At 39.4% G+C, this 16,961-nt stretch overlaps 1 protein-coding gene across 4 annotated transcripts in view; it reads right to left on the bottom strand.

Moving 5' to 3' along the window:
• Window positions 1-16,961, bottom strand: part of LOC124141355 (choline transporter-like protein 1) — a 269,963-nt gene that overhangs the window by 113,403 nt on the left and 139,599 nt on the right. Inside the window, exon 1 of one of the 4 annotated variants that reach the window (XM_046509366.2) lies at window positions 5,571-5,714. The exons of the other annotated variants lie outside the window; for them this stretch is intronic. The gene's annotated coding sequence lies outside the window, so the exon portion shown is untranslated. Of the gene's footprint in view, window positions 1-5,570; window positions 5,715-16,961 lie in introns of those variants that run through there. 4 annotated transcript variants of the gene reach the window in all.

The following is a 16,961-nucleotide window of genomic DNA, read 5'->3' as shown; positions in this document are numbered from 1 at the left end:
GGAGGTCACAACGATCGTGAAAACAGTTAGGTATCACATTTGTGCATTACTGTTAATCCTTGTATATGAGAACAAGAGCTGAGTATACAATGGTGTCTGCACTCAATTTATTACTAATTGATTGTGACGACACAACACAGAATTGTTGATTGACGGTTGTATGGATACAATGCATGAGTCATATACAAGTTTATAAGGTATCTATTTTGTCGCTATTGCAACCATGCCTTGGCAACAGCCATCAAGAACCCGCACCAAACGATCAAAAGAGAACCAAAATGTCCTGCTAATAGAATGTGTGAGTGAAAGGGTTTTATGCCGCTTAAAACAATATTCCAGTATTATCATGGAAGGAGACACCAGAATATTGCTTCACACATTGAACCCATTTTGGGAATTAAACCCAGGTCTTCAATGTGATGAGCTACTGCTTTACCCACTAGGCTACCTCATGGCTCCTCCTGCCCTGGAAGCTGGTGTTACCCACTGACCCTGTAAATAATGGAGTCTGGACCAGACAATCCAGTGACTGACATCACGAGCAATTGGGATACAATGACATGCATCAACCAAGTCAGGGAGCCTGACCACCCGATCCTGTTAGTCACCTCTTACGTCAAGCATTGTCGCCTTTCACTCACCTCTTACGTCAAGCATTGTCGCCTTTCACGGCAAGCATGGGTCGCTGAACCTATTCAAACCGGATCTTCAGGGGTTCATCAGGTTGTGTGTGTGAGTTTGGCTTTACACTGCACTATTCCACTCATATGATGGTGGAGGATCAAAGTTTGATCTCCAGTGTCAACAACAAGCATGAGTTCTATTCTCCTTCAAAATCCCCAACAACCAACAGGAGGATGCCAACAGGAGGATGCCAACGGGAGGATGCATGGTCAGAGCAGCATACTGCGCCATGTCAGCTATCTATGATGTCTTCTGTCTGTAGTAAGATAGGTATACTACAACAGTCAATTACTGGACCAAATTAACACTTTACTTTGAAGAAATATGGGCAATGCCTACAAGTTTTGCATAAAATTACCACAAATGAATCATCTACAAAAATGTCTATTTTTTCATATTTCCTTCATTTTCTACCAAGTTTGTTTGTTGTTTAACGCCACACTCAACACTACTCCAGCTATATGACGGCGGTCTGTAAGTAGGCGAACCAGCATACGTTGCAAGGGACAAGTCTAACAAGGAATCACTATGTGGTTTCATCCCAATTACATCTTTTAATGTCTCTATGGGCTCCCCCAAGGATATATACATTTATTACTTGCCCGTGAAGAGATCACCCGTTTAATAAACATACAGCTGTATTACACATTGGGTAATACCAAAACGTGTGCTTATGTACTCTCGGAACACGTTTCACGAACATATATTGAAAGCTCTCCACATCCCTTGGCGTATTCAACGACATTGTGTGTGGAGATGATAGATCACTGGGAGGAGCTTATGCACACTCGATGACCCCAGCAACCTTGTTGCTAGGCTGACGTCACATGGCATTGTTTCGCTGATGGATCTTGCAACAAAATTCAACAAATTACGTCATCGGGTATTGTGACGTGATTGTAAACTTTGAGGTGCAAGGCCCGTTCCACAAGGCGATCGTATTGTAGCGCAACGACAGTCGTTAGGCTAAGTTAAAGTATGTGAGTTGCGATAGTCTTAGCCATACGATAATTTTGTGGAACGGACACCTGAATTCTAAAGATGGACCGTTGTATGGTATTAAATTCATACGTTTCAACTACGTGTTTGAAGTATTATTCTGTTAAACTCAATTGGACTATGCCGTGGATCGTGTAGGTGTCAGCCTGTTCATACTCAAGAGTAAAATTATAAAAACGTTATAAATGGCAAGTGATAAATAAAATACTAAACTCGCTCCCGTGTAAAACCAATTTTATGAAACTCGTGAATAGTTGTCGCTCGTCAGATACCACAACTATTCACTCGTTTCATAAAATTAGTATTACACGGGAGCTTGTTTAGTATTCTATATATATATGTGTGTTATATATAATATAAGTCATACCCCATTGACAACTGGTATGCATGTGCAGCAAAATAAATCATCTTTACTGACTCGAGTCCTTGACAATGGAATCAGTGTATTTACAACCTGTCACGTTTCTTGCCAACAACTGATATGGAATATGGTGTTATTTAATTGTACAATACACAACTGCCTTGTTTAACCCGATGAAAATATCCCCATGAGAATACAAATGTCGTTGTCTATGAAAGTTTCATGTCGTTCCTACATGAGGTCAAGCCTCACCACAAAACACACCACATACATATTTATCTTTTCTTATATTACACAAACATGGATTTGTGTGAATATAGTAAATATTTATGAACACATTATGTAACAGTTTCACTTTAGTAGGACTTTCAATAAATAAATAAATATGGATGTATATCTTTCATGCTGATAATTACAAATATGACCATAAAACTGATTTCAATTACAAAATATCAGTATGCATTGGAAATAACCGAGATTGTATACATATATCAGTCACTTAAGGTAATTGCATATTATGCAGCTGTTATGCAAGATGCATTCTTGTTCAAAAGTTAACAGCTGTTGAAAATGAATCCAAACTAGAATATGTAAGATAATACATAGATATGTAATAATACATGTAATATTTGACACATGTAATACATAAGCATAGCAACAATAAGAAACCACAAGTTTGAGTACAAACTTACAAGTGACAATCTGGTGATGTCCATTACAGAGAAACAACCTAGCTGTCACTTACATGAGTGAGTGAGTGAGTGAGTGAGTGAGTGAGTGAGTGAGTGAGTGAGTGAGTGAGTGAGTGAGTGAGTGAGGTGGATTTTACACCGCTTTTAACAATTTCCCAGCAATACCATGCAAAGTCACTGCACAGTTGTGTCCCCTAGGTGAGAAAGGATCTAATTAATGATTGTGGGTTTGAATCCCAGAAGTGCTGATAACGATCTTTGGTGAGTGAGTGAGTGAGTGAGTGAGGTGGATTTTACACCGCTTTTAGAAATTTCCCAGCAATACAACGCGAAGTCACTGTACAGTTGTGTCACCTTGGTGTGAAAGGATCTAATTAATGATTGTGGGTGAGTGAGTGAAAGGTTTAAAGCCACCTTAAACTGTATTTCAGTAATAAAGTGAGTGAGTACGGTTTTACGCCGCTTTTAGCAATATTCCAGCAATATCACAGCGGGGGAAACCAGAAATGGGCTTCACACATTCAGCGTGACGAGCAAACGCTTTATCCACTAGGCTACCGGCTACCGCCCCTCAGTAATACAGATTTGAGAGGAAAGCCTTATAGGTGATGCAGACTCAGGTGATGCAGGTCTTGGGTATGGTGCTGACAAAATCTAGAAACATCATCATGTCAAACAAGGATTTGAACCCATGCTCACACATTTCTGCATGCCTATGGATGGTGAATTGTGGTGCCTTAAATAAATGAGCCACCAGTGCCTCCTGTCACAAATATACATGCCAGATTCCTCCCTATTACTAATAATAATCCTTAGTTTGTCAGTACCAGTGTTTCACAAAAGCAGGAAATGGCAATGAGCTGCATGATTCACATTGATCCAAAATGTTCGGATTATGGGCTGAACATATTACCACCATAAAAATTTGGAAACAGAACCCAGGTCTTGGGTGTGGTGGGTGAACACTCTCACCACTGGGCTAACTACCATTAGAGCACGCCTGGGCATTCGTTATTGGGTGACGTGTAATACAAGTATAACTAGATAAACCCCTCAACACTTCATACAACAGTGCTGCTCAAGCTGCATGTTCTCCGGGATTTACACAGACGCCCGAGCCGTGGATTTGAGTGAAAAACAGAAACGTGGTGTTTGCACAACCATCTAGCTATATACACACGTATGCTCTTCGTTGAACTCAGGTATCTACGACACATAGGGGACAACTGTACCGCTATATACCTATAACTTACTGTGACACATCCTCTTCTACCAGAAAAACATTATGATGATGTCCTGCTATTGTTATTGTATTTGATTCCGAGCCAGGAATTCACTCTGAATGTGCATTATAACAAGGAAAACTGACATGACTATAGGTCATTATGCAAAATTATATAGGGATAATATATTTACAATAACATGGTTGAAAATCCTGAGAAATCTCTCAAATCTGTTGATTGCTCGTTGATTCTACTTTCAATCAACAGATTCTCATGATTTCTCGATTACAGAAAGTATACAAAGAAGACAAATATTTAACATGATATTCTCATGATCTTCGTTTGAATGGAATTCATTTTCATTTGTAGCATTTAAGACCATTGCTGAAATTATTCATATGAAACGTTAACCACAGAAAAAAAATTAAAACAGATTTAAGATTTTGTTGCCATGGAAGCTCGCAATTGTTTTTTTCAAAAAACCCAAACTATCAAAAGGCAAAAGTTCTCTGCTGCACCTATCTATTTGCCAAGTTTGGTGAAGAAATACTGCATGGTTTCAAAATCTGCTCTGGAAATGAGCACCACTGCCATTTCAAGCCTAAGTAAAAGTTGTTGCCATGTTCCAACTCGAAAAATCCCAAACTATCAAAAGGCACCAGTTTACCACTGTACCTATCTATGTGCAAAGTTAGGTGAAGATATATTGTTTTTAAAGATCTGCTCTTGGAACGACATCTTGCAGGACAGACAGACGGACAGACTGACAGTGTCCATTATACTATACACCTCTTCCACCCAACCACCCCCACCACAAAACGTGTTGTGGGCGATAAATACAAAAACTAAGTGAGTGAATGAGTGGAACGCCACCTTGAACAGTATAGATCATTTATATCATGGCTAGTCTTATAACCAGGCTTCGTCAAATCAAATTAGCTTATTTCTCGAAAGACATTCATTATGCGACTGTCCCACCATTACCACTGCGACCAAACACAGCATGCTGTTTTAAATGACAGAAATCAATACAGCATGTGAAATATATGCAACAGATGGTAATAACAAATGCCAGTACACTGTTTTCACAACCATTGAGATTCTCTTGTTCTTGAGAGGTAATGAGTGACAGGCGTGTATTTCACCTATCAGGTGAGCTAACATACACTTCAGGCATACAGACAGCACGTCTATTCCATCACCGTGGAATCAATAGCCCCTTAATGAATGAATAAACTATGACATAAATAATCCATCCATTCTTTCACAGAGTGTATTGGCGCGTAGTCAGTAGCCTTCATATATCACTAGCAGACGAACAGAGCACTTCTCCACTTCACACCACCAAAGAATTTCACGCAAATTCAACATTGAGAATACATAAATCATGAAATCGACGCCAATTGTGTCTTTTCAAGCTCTGCAAGGCATATCATCAAATATATCGCCAATATTACATCATCGTTTAGACTTGCCTTATAATGAGGTAGGTATGCAACCATTCCAAGAAAACCCTGTAATGGAACCTGCCACTGTTGCTCTGCCATGCCAATCTGTTGAAACCACCTACAACTAATGACCCTACATCTACAGATTAAAACTGAGCCTCACCCTCAAATCCAAAGCCTTCGTGTCAGCCCTGGGGGTCAGGGAATCCCACCCCTACGTCCAGAAACACACGGCATGCTTCTACCATTATGGATTCTCTGTGCTACGGAGCTGCCTCCATTGACTAGGAAAACCTCAATGTTAAAGCTGCGAGATGTTGGTACTACTATCCTAACGATTGATTCTAAGTGAAGCAGACAGACCCCAGCTTGACTGATTGATCCCTGGTGCTCTCCTTATTGACAACAGCCTGAGAGAGTAGACTGCCTCTCGGCTTCTACTTGCATAATGCTAGTCATTGGGGGAATAGTTTTAAAATAATGGGGATTGTGCTATGTTTGAGATTATTCTAATAACTGGATCTCTGAGGTACAGATTTGTACTGTTTATAGGCTAACTGTCGTACTGGGACGCTGGCTGGGCTGATTATAAACGGTGAATTCTCTGCTGGGATATTCAGTATTTAAAACAGACAGATTCTTAAACCAATATTTAACTTTGTGATTACTGAAAGCAATTAAAATATTTAATTCCTTATAAACAACATATTCATCAAATGCTTTTAGGAAATAAACATAATTATTGTGTATTATGACTAAAATGAGGCGTACGAAGAAATCTTTTCTTGGTTGAATGACCAATCCCATCCTATGAAGTGATGTGAAATAGGGTTTAATGTCACAGATTATTGCACTTATATAGTTACATATATTCATGTGTGCTTGAATGAGTCAGTGAATGATTTGGGTTTAACGCGGCTTTTAACAGTATTCCAGTTATATCGCGGCGTGTCAGCCTAATGTGGGAGGAAAGCCCGAAGTGATGCAGGTCTCAGACGTTTACCATTTTGGTGAAACCCACGAGCATGGGTATGGTGCTGACAATCCTTGAAACATAATTGGGGCGAACCGGGATTCGAACCCACAATCATAAGGTTTCTATTCTAGCGTGCCCAAGGGACGCAACTCTGCATAGCGAATCGCGGCACCTTAGATGACTGGGCCACCCGTGCCCCCTATTCTTAAATGCGTCTGCTTGTACTAGCCCATGCTAATGCCAGCATTACAGTGCTAGCACACTGAGATACCATGCCAGTTAAACATCGATACGCCCCTCAGACACAGAATACTGACTCCGAGCCTTCCAGTCCTTGTTGTATCCCCTTAATGCTGATTGCCAAGCAGGGTAACAACAAGTACCATCTTCCAGAGATTGATCCACCGACCTTTAACTCTCCAGCGGACACAATCCACAAGACCATGGTCATGGTCCCATCCTTGGAGATGACCATTACAATGATAGGTGTACAAAACAACAAAATATACCATGTTTTCCCTGTATTCTATCTGAATTTTCCTCAAAGATGGTGTGCAAAAATCAGTATATATACTGATTTATTATTATAACAACCTAGCTGAGATTCCTCAGGAATCATACATCATCCTACAAAGCAACCAAACAATGAACCACGTTGGGATTCGGAGGCAGAATAGCTCTCCAAGACATCCCATGGTTGTCACAAGGAGTAGGCATCAGCTGATTGTGTGTTATACTGGCAGCATGGGATTGTGTTCATGCTATCTACCACTGGTCTGCCGAGCCAACACAAGATTATTTACAGACTGCTGTGAAATTACAGCAATATTGTTGACCGTGGCGTAAAACAACATTCACCTCACTCACACTTGTGCAATGCATGTCAATTGAATAATAGTTTGGACACAACTCCCTGCTTGTCCTTGGCAGGACTCATCTCAGCTATGGTCATCACAGACAGTATGGACCTAGATTCAAACTAATATTCTGGTTTGTCTGCTCCAAACCTCATCAAGGCCAGTCACAACAACACTGTCACATTGGCCCCTGCATGAATCTTGTCATTCATTCACTATCGCATTCGACTGACATTTAGTCTCTGAAATAAGAGGGCGGTCGGGTAGCCTGGTGGTTGAAGCGTTCGCTCGTCACGCCGAAGACCCGGGTTCGATTCCCGACATGGGTACAATGTGTGATGACAATTTCTGGTGTCCCCCGCTGTGATATTGCTGGAATATTGCTAAAAGCGGCGTAAAACCATACTCACTCTGAAATAAGTTAAATACTTCAAGGTTTGTTTTCTAATTTATCTTTTAATACATAATAGAAAGAAACCCAGACATTCTTTTCATTTTAATACAATTGAAATCTAGACTTGCTAAAGTATTGTAGACTTGCTTCAGATTTTTTCGGATATTTGTCTCTATGAGAGACTACACTCATCTTACGAATCAATTTCATAACTTTTCTTCGCCATGTAAGGTTATTTCTCAAACTCCTGCAGGTGAGGTGAAATGGGGTTTAACGTCGCGTCCAAGATTATTGCACTTATATTGCGACGTGCATGTACATGTGTGTGTTTGTGTCGCTGCTTGAACTAGTCCGGACTGATGCCGATTTATAGCGCTAGCTCACTGAGATACCATGCCGCAGTTTAACATGAATACCCCACTCAGACACAGTATACTGACTCCGAGCCGACCAGTCCTTGTTTTAGCCCCTTAATGCCGAGCGCCAGACAGAGTAACAACAAGTACCATCTTTTAACGTCTTTTGGTATGACGCGGTCGGGGATCGAACCCCGGACCTTCCGCTCTCCGGGCGGACGCTCTACCACTAGACCACGGAGGCGGTCTTCAAACTCCTGCAGAGATTCAGACTCAGATACGTCTTGGTTAAGAAACAAACAGTAAATTTAGTTTAACACTGCATCTTCAAAGCAATATGTCATTCTGGACTCACACTCTTAACCTCGACACTCAGAGTGGTGATTCATTTAGACATAGCTTCCAACACTGCAAAGGGGCTGCTCTCACCCTACAAACATTAGCTGTGAAAAAGTTTTATTGAGGCAAGCTATTCTTAAAAAATCTTTACACTTGGACAAGACTTCAATATTCATTGAAATTAGCGCCTCATAATTCAGGATGCCTGAAATTAGCGCTAGTCCAGATGTATTGGGCAGCCCAACACCTCTGTTTGAAATTGACGCTACTCAATTTCACTTCCCGCTCTAACACAACAGTGAAAGTGATCACACTAGTTCTTCACCACTAATGGAATTTACACTCACCGTAATTCATGTCACTGAAATTTACAACCATTTTTTGTGGGCAGCAGGAACAATGTTTACATTTCAAATGACCCCAATAAAATGTCAGAAGCTATATTTAACAGTAATTCATACATTTGTCACTATTTTCTTGTCAAACATATGGAAAACAATTACTTCAAAACCTATGACATTAGTTTTTACAAGGTACACAAAAACATTTCAAGTTAGTTTAAAAAAAATGTAATCTGTTAAAAGATATTCTTTCAGTACCAGTCACCAGGGATTATTTATATTCATAATTCAAGAAGATATTTTTTTACATCAGCTGATAATTTATTTATCGTTTTCCATATATTATTTGTAATTGGAGCTGATTTAGAAAACCTGAAAAACCCAGCCTAAAAAAACATGGCTATGGTTATATGCACCTCATGATGTTCGTTCCCGCAGGGGTTTATCTTGACCTGCTCAGAGGCTTATATATGGCCCCAAATCTGTATTTAACATTTCCCAATTGATGTTAATACACCTATAACTAATAACTAATTTCACCACCTTGTAGATGTAACCTGTATTTCAGTAATAACAAGACCAATAACAAGGAAGGGGTTTTAATGCTAGTTTTATATTACTGCAATCTCAAAACTAAAATGTTAAAAAACCTCTGAATTTAATAAAATGATAAATCTCAAAATACAGTCAAGTCTTGTTAATCCGACACTCTTTAATCCAACAATTGGCTTTATCCGACACTAATGATGGGAACCGATTAAATCAGTGCTATTTAGACCCGTTAATTCAACAGTCTCGCACTCCGACTCCGACACATCTAATTTGCAACGGATTACCGAAATCAATCATTAATCAGTCTCGTTAACCCGACACAGTGATCAGCGTACTTCATGGTCATCTACCCATGAGTACACAGCCAGTGTTTTGATGCGAGACGAGTTGGCTGGAAGCTGCATATTACAACGGCTGCAGAGATAAACTTGCTTAACAATAAATAATTAATGCTTTAAATAAAGAAAACAGGATTAATCACATGCTTAGATTAACTCAATCTTATTAAAATCAGATACAAGTTCTCGCTATCGCTGAGGACATCCCGTTAAGGTCACGTAAGAACAACCTTTCGTGAACTATGACCGACCAACGAAATGACTAACAGGAAGTCAACGTCAGCCACTTAGAAAGCAGCTTTCTTAAGCTTTGCGGTACCAATTTCAAACTTGCGACTTCCCTTCTAGACTATGCTTTTTAAAGTATATTGAATAAGTCATACAGTCCGTAACAGTTGTTTTCTGTTGAGCTTTAGAGGTTGCATGATTAGAAAACATATTCCGCTAACAATGTAAAATAACCATATGAATATTTCATATTTATTTTCTTATTACATGTTTTTATTGTTATCTATTGTGTCCCATTATTGATCACAAACGTTGATACTACTTAATTTCGTTTATCCGACTTACTCGTTTATCCGGCATAATCATATGCAACCAACAATGTCGGATAAACGGGACTTGACTGTAAATATTTTTCCTCAATTTGCCTGCTAGGGGCACTGAGTTCAGCATTCAATATCGTCCTTGGTTCTCTACACCTCATTTCTGGTTAAATTAACCCCCCCCCCCGGTAATTGTGATTTACTTACATTTGGTTGCTAGCATAAGAACCAGAACATTTAAGTAAAATTCCAAACCGTAAAGATTTAATAAAACATTTCTCTTACCAAGAACATAATTATGTTTTGTTGCATCCTGGATAATCCCTGGTTCTCTGCACCTAATTTCTGGCTAAATTAACTTTCATTTACTTACATTTGGCTTCCAGCAAGATAACCAGTATATTTATGTCAAAATCCAAACCGTAAATATTTAATAAAATGTTTCTCTCACCAAGAACCAAATAAAATATGTTTGGGGCAATTTTATTCACTGTATATCAGATTTCAATAATCACTACGTCACATATAACTACCAGAGAAAGTTCTTAACAATTTCTCCTGCAAATTACTCCATTGATTGAAATAGGAAACTAAACACAGTGACAGCAATTATAGATCAAATGAAACTAAGAACTTTTACATGTATTTCATGAAACTTTTGAAGGTGCAACACCAAAAAACGTTGCACATTTCACAACTACTGATATATCTACCCTTGCAATGATGTGATGACAACTGAGTCTCAGTGATCACATGCAAAATATCTTTGTACATTTCAACATCAAAGTATCCAGGAAATGACAGGGATCAATCTATAATTACGCAGCAGTATAAAACACACTGCAAGAAACCATCAGCCTAGGGAGACTGTGACAACTAATACAGCAAAGTGACTCAAGGAAAATAACCATGGCTCGATGTCATGCCTAAAAACAATATCCGTTGTCAAAGAGACGGAGAAAACATCTAAGAAGTTTAAAAAGATCTAATAAGGATGGGATCATTGACCACGCTTGTAGCGGAAAAAACAAGAGGATGGACTTTTTACAGTTATTTCTGATAATGCTAGAATATATTTTGATACAAAATTCAGACATCAGGATGATATAATTAAGAAAGATTTCTTTGTTTTTCAAGGAAAGACTCAAATGTTGGTATGTTTTGCCTGTGTTTTGTGGAATATTTGATAAAGCAGAGAAGAACAACCATGTTTTGCAATGACACTTCAAGGACAGCGGAAGAAACTGGAATCTCAACCTGACTTGATTCATGATCCAAGTTTTTTATTTTAAGTTGACAAATTATCTTTTCAGTAGGTAGACATTGCTGTGCGATGTTTGGTCTAATGTTTTTGAAATTCATTTTGACCAATGTGCACTTTGTCCAGTGCATGAGACCACACTCAGCAATATTCTAGCCATATGACTGCGGACTGCACATAAACAATTCTGGACCAGACAATCCAGTGATTGACATCATGAGCATCAACCAATGAAAATGGAATAGGAGGACAAGCAATCACCAAGCCTGACCACCAGATCCATTTAGTCGCCTCTTACGGCAAGCACAGGTTGCTACAGACCAATATTCTTACCCGGAATCCCCACGAGTTAGTTAAGAGTGTCAGTTGGTTGAGAGAGGATACATTTCTATGCATTCTGTTTTGATAAATACCCTACATCCCAGGGTGCTAACACACTAGGAATCATGATCAGGCAGGCTCAATGAAACATATCCATGGTTCAGATCCTGGCATGACTAAGGGAAGCAACTCTGCATATTATAACATACCCCTTATTCCTCAAGGGGGCCAAACATGGACATAATGATGATAGTCAGCGGTCACCTCATGGTCAGCTTATGGCTATCTTGATTATAGGTCCCCAGCAACCTGTGCTTGTTGCAAGGGGTAACTGAAATGGATCGATGGTCTGGCTCACTGGTTTGGTTGATGCATGTCATTGTATCCCAATTGTGAAGATCAATGCTCATGATGTCAATCGCTTGATTTTTTGGTCCAGATTCTATTAATTACAGAGAGTCAAATAGCCGGAATATTGCTGAGTGCGGCATTAAACAACAAACACACATTCTGTGGTCATCTAGTGAGCTCACAACTCAAGTCAACTACTCAGATTGGGAGGTCACCTCGACTCTGGATTCTTAAACCTCAAGACCACCCATGGAAATGTTTTGGGAAACAACTTGGAAAATCGTGTAAGACCAACAGCCTCGTCCCATGACAATACATCGGCAAGTCTTAATCATACAAAGTTTATAGATGTCAGTAATAATGTCAGCCAAACGCTCTAAATAACCTGCTGTAAATAACATGCCGATGTGAAAACTATCTGGCCAAGCCATGTTTGAGATCTCAAGGAAATACACAACCTGTCGTGTGTCAAATATCCTCTGCATGCACATGTCATTAGGTCTAATTACGAAAACACACCAAAGATTGTTAATGAGAAGTACATTTCCTGTAATTGGCACTGCCTGCCTGTCTACTGCCTGTCTACTGCCTGGTCCAGAGGGAGCTAATCTAAGACTCGCTGTTGGGGAAATGTGCCTCTAGCTTACAAATATTATGTCAGATCTGCCCTTAGTAAAGGGAGATAATTAGTGACAGTGTATGTCTCACGGCAACACATGTTGACAGCCATGATCCACGATTGATTACAGATAGTCAGTGTCAATCAAAATACAGAGAACACTAATAAATAAGCAAAATCGCCTGTATGTCGTTAGCTTCAATTATGCACTTCAGCTCATCCAAGCAGTAAGTGATTTGGGTCTTTCCGTCTCAAGACATTTCATGGTAAGGGACACCCAAAATAAGTTTCACAAATTGTACCCATGGAGGTAGACTTGCACAAGTCTCCAAGGCAATAATTATTAGTTTAAATCATAAGTTCTAGATAATGGAAATAATTAGAACAAGTTGTCCCTACAAGAAACTGGAGTCCTTAGACTGTCCACATATCTTGACTTGCCTGTTTGGAGGATAGAATGACCACACATACATGGACTTTTCTTTCATTACAGCCTTGGAGCAAGGCTACCATGGAGGGAACTGACTTAACAAATGACTGTGCTGCGATGAGTGAACACAGTCATTAAACCCGTAGGCTAATAAGCCTTTAACAGAATCTGCCCTTAACAGAATCTGCCCTAAAAATCAACAGTTCAAAACATAAATAAAATAGAACAATCTTCGAAATCAAGTATTGCTTCTTGGTAAATTTGAAACATTTGAGAAAGTCGTTAGACAAATGTGTTCAGCAATGGTAACAATTTTACTTTTTGTGTTTTACTGATGCTGTCATGTGGAGTGTTTTATTGATGCTGTCATGTGGAGTGTTTTACTAATGCTGTCATGTGGAGTGTTTTACCGATGCTGTCATGTGGAGTGTTTTACTGATGCTGTCATGTGGAGTGTTTTACTAATGCTGTCATGTGGAGTGTTTTACCGATGCTGTCATGTGGAGTGTTTTACTGATGCTGTCATGTGGAGTGTTTTATTGATGTTGTCATGTGGAGTGTTTTACTGATGCTGTCATGTGGAGTGTTTTACTGATTCTGCAATGTGGGATGTTTCACTGATGCTGTCATGTAGAGTGTTTTATTGATGCTGTCATGTGGAGTGTTTTATTGATGCTGTCATGTGGAGTGTTTTACTGATGCGGCCATGTGGGATGTTTTACTGATGCTGTCATGTGGAGTGTTTTACTGATGCTGTCACGTGGAGTGTTTTATTGATGCTGTCATGTGGAGTGTTTTACTGATGCTGTCATGTGGAGTGTTTTACTGATGCTGTCATGTGGAGTGTTTTATTGATGCTGTCATGTGGAGTGTTTTACTGATGCTGTCATGTGGAGTGTTTTACTGATGCTGTCATGTGGAGTGTTTTACTGATGCTGTCATGTGGAGTGTTTTACTGATGCTGTCATGTGGAGTGTTTTATTGATGCTGTCATGTGGAGTGTTTTATTGATGCTGTCATGTGCAGTGTTTTACTGATGCTGTCATGTGGAGTGTTTTCCTGATGCTGTCATGTGGAATGTTTTACTGATGCTGCAATACTGGATATTTTACTGTTGTTATGTGGAGTGTTTTGCTGATGCTGTCATGTGGAGTGTTTTACTGGTGCTGCAATATTGGGTATTTTACAGATGCTGTCATGTGGGATGTTTTACTTATGTTGTCATATTGGATGTTTTACTGATGCTGTCATGTGGAGTGTTTTACTGATGTTGCTATATTGGGTGTTCTACTGATGTCATGTGGAATATTTTACTGACGTTGCCATTTAAGGTGTTTAACTGATGTTGCCATATTGGGTGTTTTACTATTGCCCTTCTGTTGGATGTGTTCCTGCTGCTGTCATATTTAGGTGTTTTACTAATGCTCTCATGTCGGGTTTTTACTAATGCAGAATGAAATCTATAGCCAAATATAGTCACAAAGCTGATCATTATTGCAAATTTATAATGCATTACCACCTAACCAGCCCTGTCGACAGTGAAAGAGACACTACAACAAACTACACACAACAGCATTGTGTGCCACCTCAGCCAGCAGTGTCTGTTCTCAACAATGATACTCAGGAGGGAACTGTAACACAGTATAATATTCCTGGATTCAACTCAGTTTCCATCTGGCAGAATCCGAGTGAATGCCAACACCTGTCCTCCCCTCACTGTGCAGAGACACCATTGCTACAGACTCAATCATTCACATCGTTTGTAGTTACATTACGTTTGGGATAATTATTCCTGAGAATCTCAACACACAGCTGTCATTCGAAGAGGTTTTCAATGTATTTCACAACAATCATTACAAGGTACTATTCAAAGTTCAAAACAATGATTACAAGCTATTATTTCAAGTTTTACGACAGAGTGCTTTCTGTTTTTAGCCCAAATAATGGTAGTGTGATTGAATGAATGTTTCTTAATGACACATAATGCTTATGATGAAGTATATTACATCTTCAGCGAATGTGGCAGATATAATAGAATGTATTTTTGTTTATAACTGATACCTCTAATGTTTTAAAGACATAAATTGATAACTAGAGCAATTTCAGAGGCATCTCAATATTGACCAATAGCTGCTTATCAAAATGGAAATCTCCTGAAACTAGTTGTCATGAAATTAACAGTTTGATATATTTTGACACAGTGCAAAATGAGATATCCAACAATATCAAATAAAATTAACTATTCATAAAAATGCAAAAAAAATGAAACAATTTCATATAAAAACAAAACATCCACCGAAGAAAATATTTACCACACAAGCAAATTATAAGACAACAAGAATCAAGCTTTAAGAATGTAATGATATTCTGCATTTAACCCTTTTCAAAACTATCACATGACTAACGTAAACTTTGTCAGAACTCTCTGTTTTTCTGTCATTTAGATGGAAATGCAAGCAAATGATGAATATGCATCATGTTTCGGAGATCAATGTCCACAGCACTGGAGGTCCTCCGTTTTACTGCACCAGTATCAACAAGTGCTAATGTCCCTATGATAGGATCAGACCACAGCGAGCTAGGAGTGTCTATGGAATTGGAATGCATATAAACTACCCCTTTACCCAAATTTCCCTTTTCTCATTGCTCCTAAAACAAATTTGTTTGGCAACAGTTTAACAAAATGAAGAAGAGAAAGATCCCACTGATATCCTGGGATAGAAAATATAATAACATTTTCAAAAATGAGGACTCTGTCCTGTGCAAGAGCTCATTGCATAATTCATAATATTTCCTTTCCTTGAAAATTATTTTCAAACAGATGATACAAGAGTTATTGGAAGTTAAGGGAAGTTGTTTGACTGATCCAACGAAATGAACTCAATGGATTTTTTTTTAAACATTTTAAAACATCCTAAATACAGTAATTTGGGATAGTGTTTCAATTATTTACAATGTGTTGACTTCAAGTGGGAGTGAGTGAGTTGGGTTTAATGCCGCTTTTGACAGTATTCCAGTTATATCATGGCATGTCAGCTTAATGTGGGAGGAAAGCCCCAAGTGATGCAGGTCTTAGACGTTTACTACTTTGGTGAAACCCACGGGCACGGGTATGGAATCAACTCTACACAACAAACTTCTGACAACCCACGGATCATACCTAGGCCAAATTTGGGACTGGATACCATGAACAGCAGATCCTGCCATGGGTAAGGGCATCAACTCTACACAGCAAACTTCTGACAACCCACGGATCATACCCAGACCAAACTGGGGACTGGATACCATGAACAGTAGATCCTGCCATGGGTAAGGGCATCAACTCTACACAACAAACTTCTGACAACCCACGGATCATACCTAGACCAAATTTGGGACTGGATACCATGAACAGCAGATCCTGCCATGGGTAAGGGCATCAACTCTACACAACAAACCTCTGACAACCCACGGATCATACCTAGACCAAATTTGGGACTGGATACCATGAACAGCAGATCCTGCCATGGGTAAGGGCATCAACTCTACACAGCAAACTTCTGACAACCCACGGATCATACCCAGACCAAACTGGGGACTGGATACCATGAACAGCAGATCCTGCCATGGGTAAGGGTATCAACTCTACACAACAAACTTCTGACAACCCACGGATCATACCTAGGCCAAATTTGGGACTGGATACCATGAACAGCAGATCCTGCCATGGGTAAGGGCATCAACTCTACACAGCAAACTTCTGACAACCCACGGATCATACCTAGACCAAACTTGGGACTGGATACCATGAACAGTAGATCCTGTCATGGGTAAGGGCATCAACTCTACACAGCAAACTTCTGACAACCCACGGATCATACCCAGACCAAAC

This window comes from Haliotis rufescens, unplaced genomic scaffold (genome assembly GCF_023055435.1).
Source record: "Haliotis rufescens isolate VD_foot unplaced genomic scaffold, xgHalRufe1.0.p SCAF_2, whole genome shotgun sequence".
Taxonomy (NCBI): Eukaryota; Metazoa; Mollusca; class Gastropoda; order Lepetellida; family Haliotidae; genus Haliotis; species Haliotis rufescens.
The sequence above is the reverse complement of the archived record's forward strand: the minus strand, read 5'-3'. Positions and strand labels throughout refer to the sequence as shown.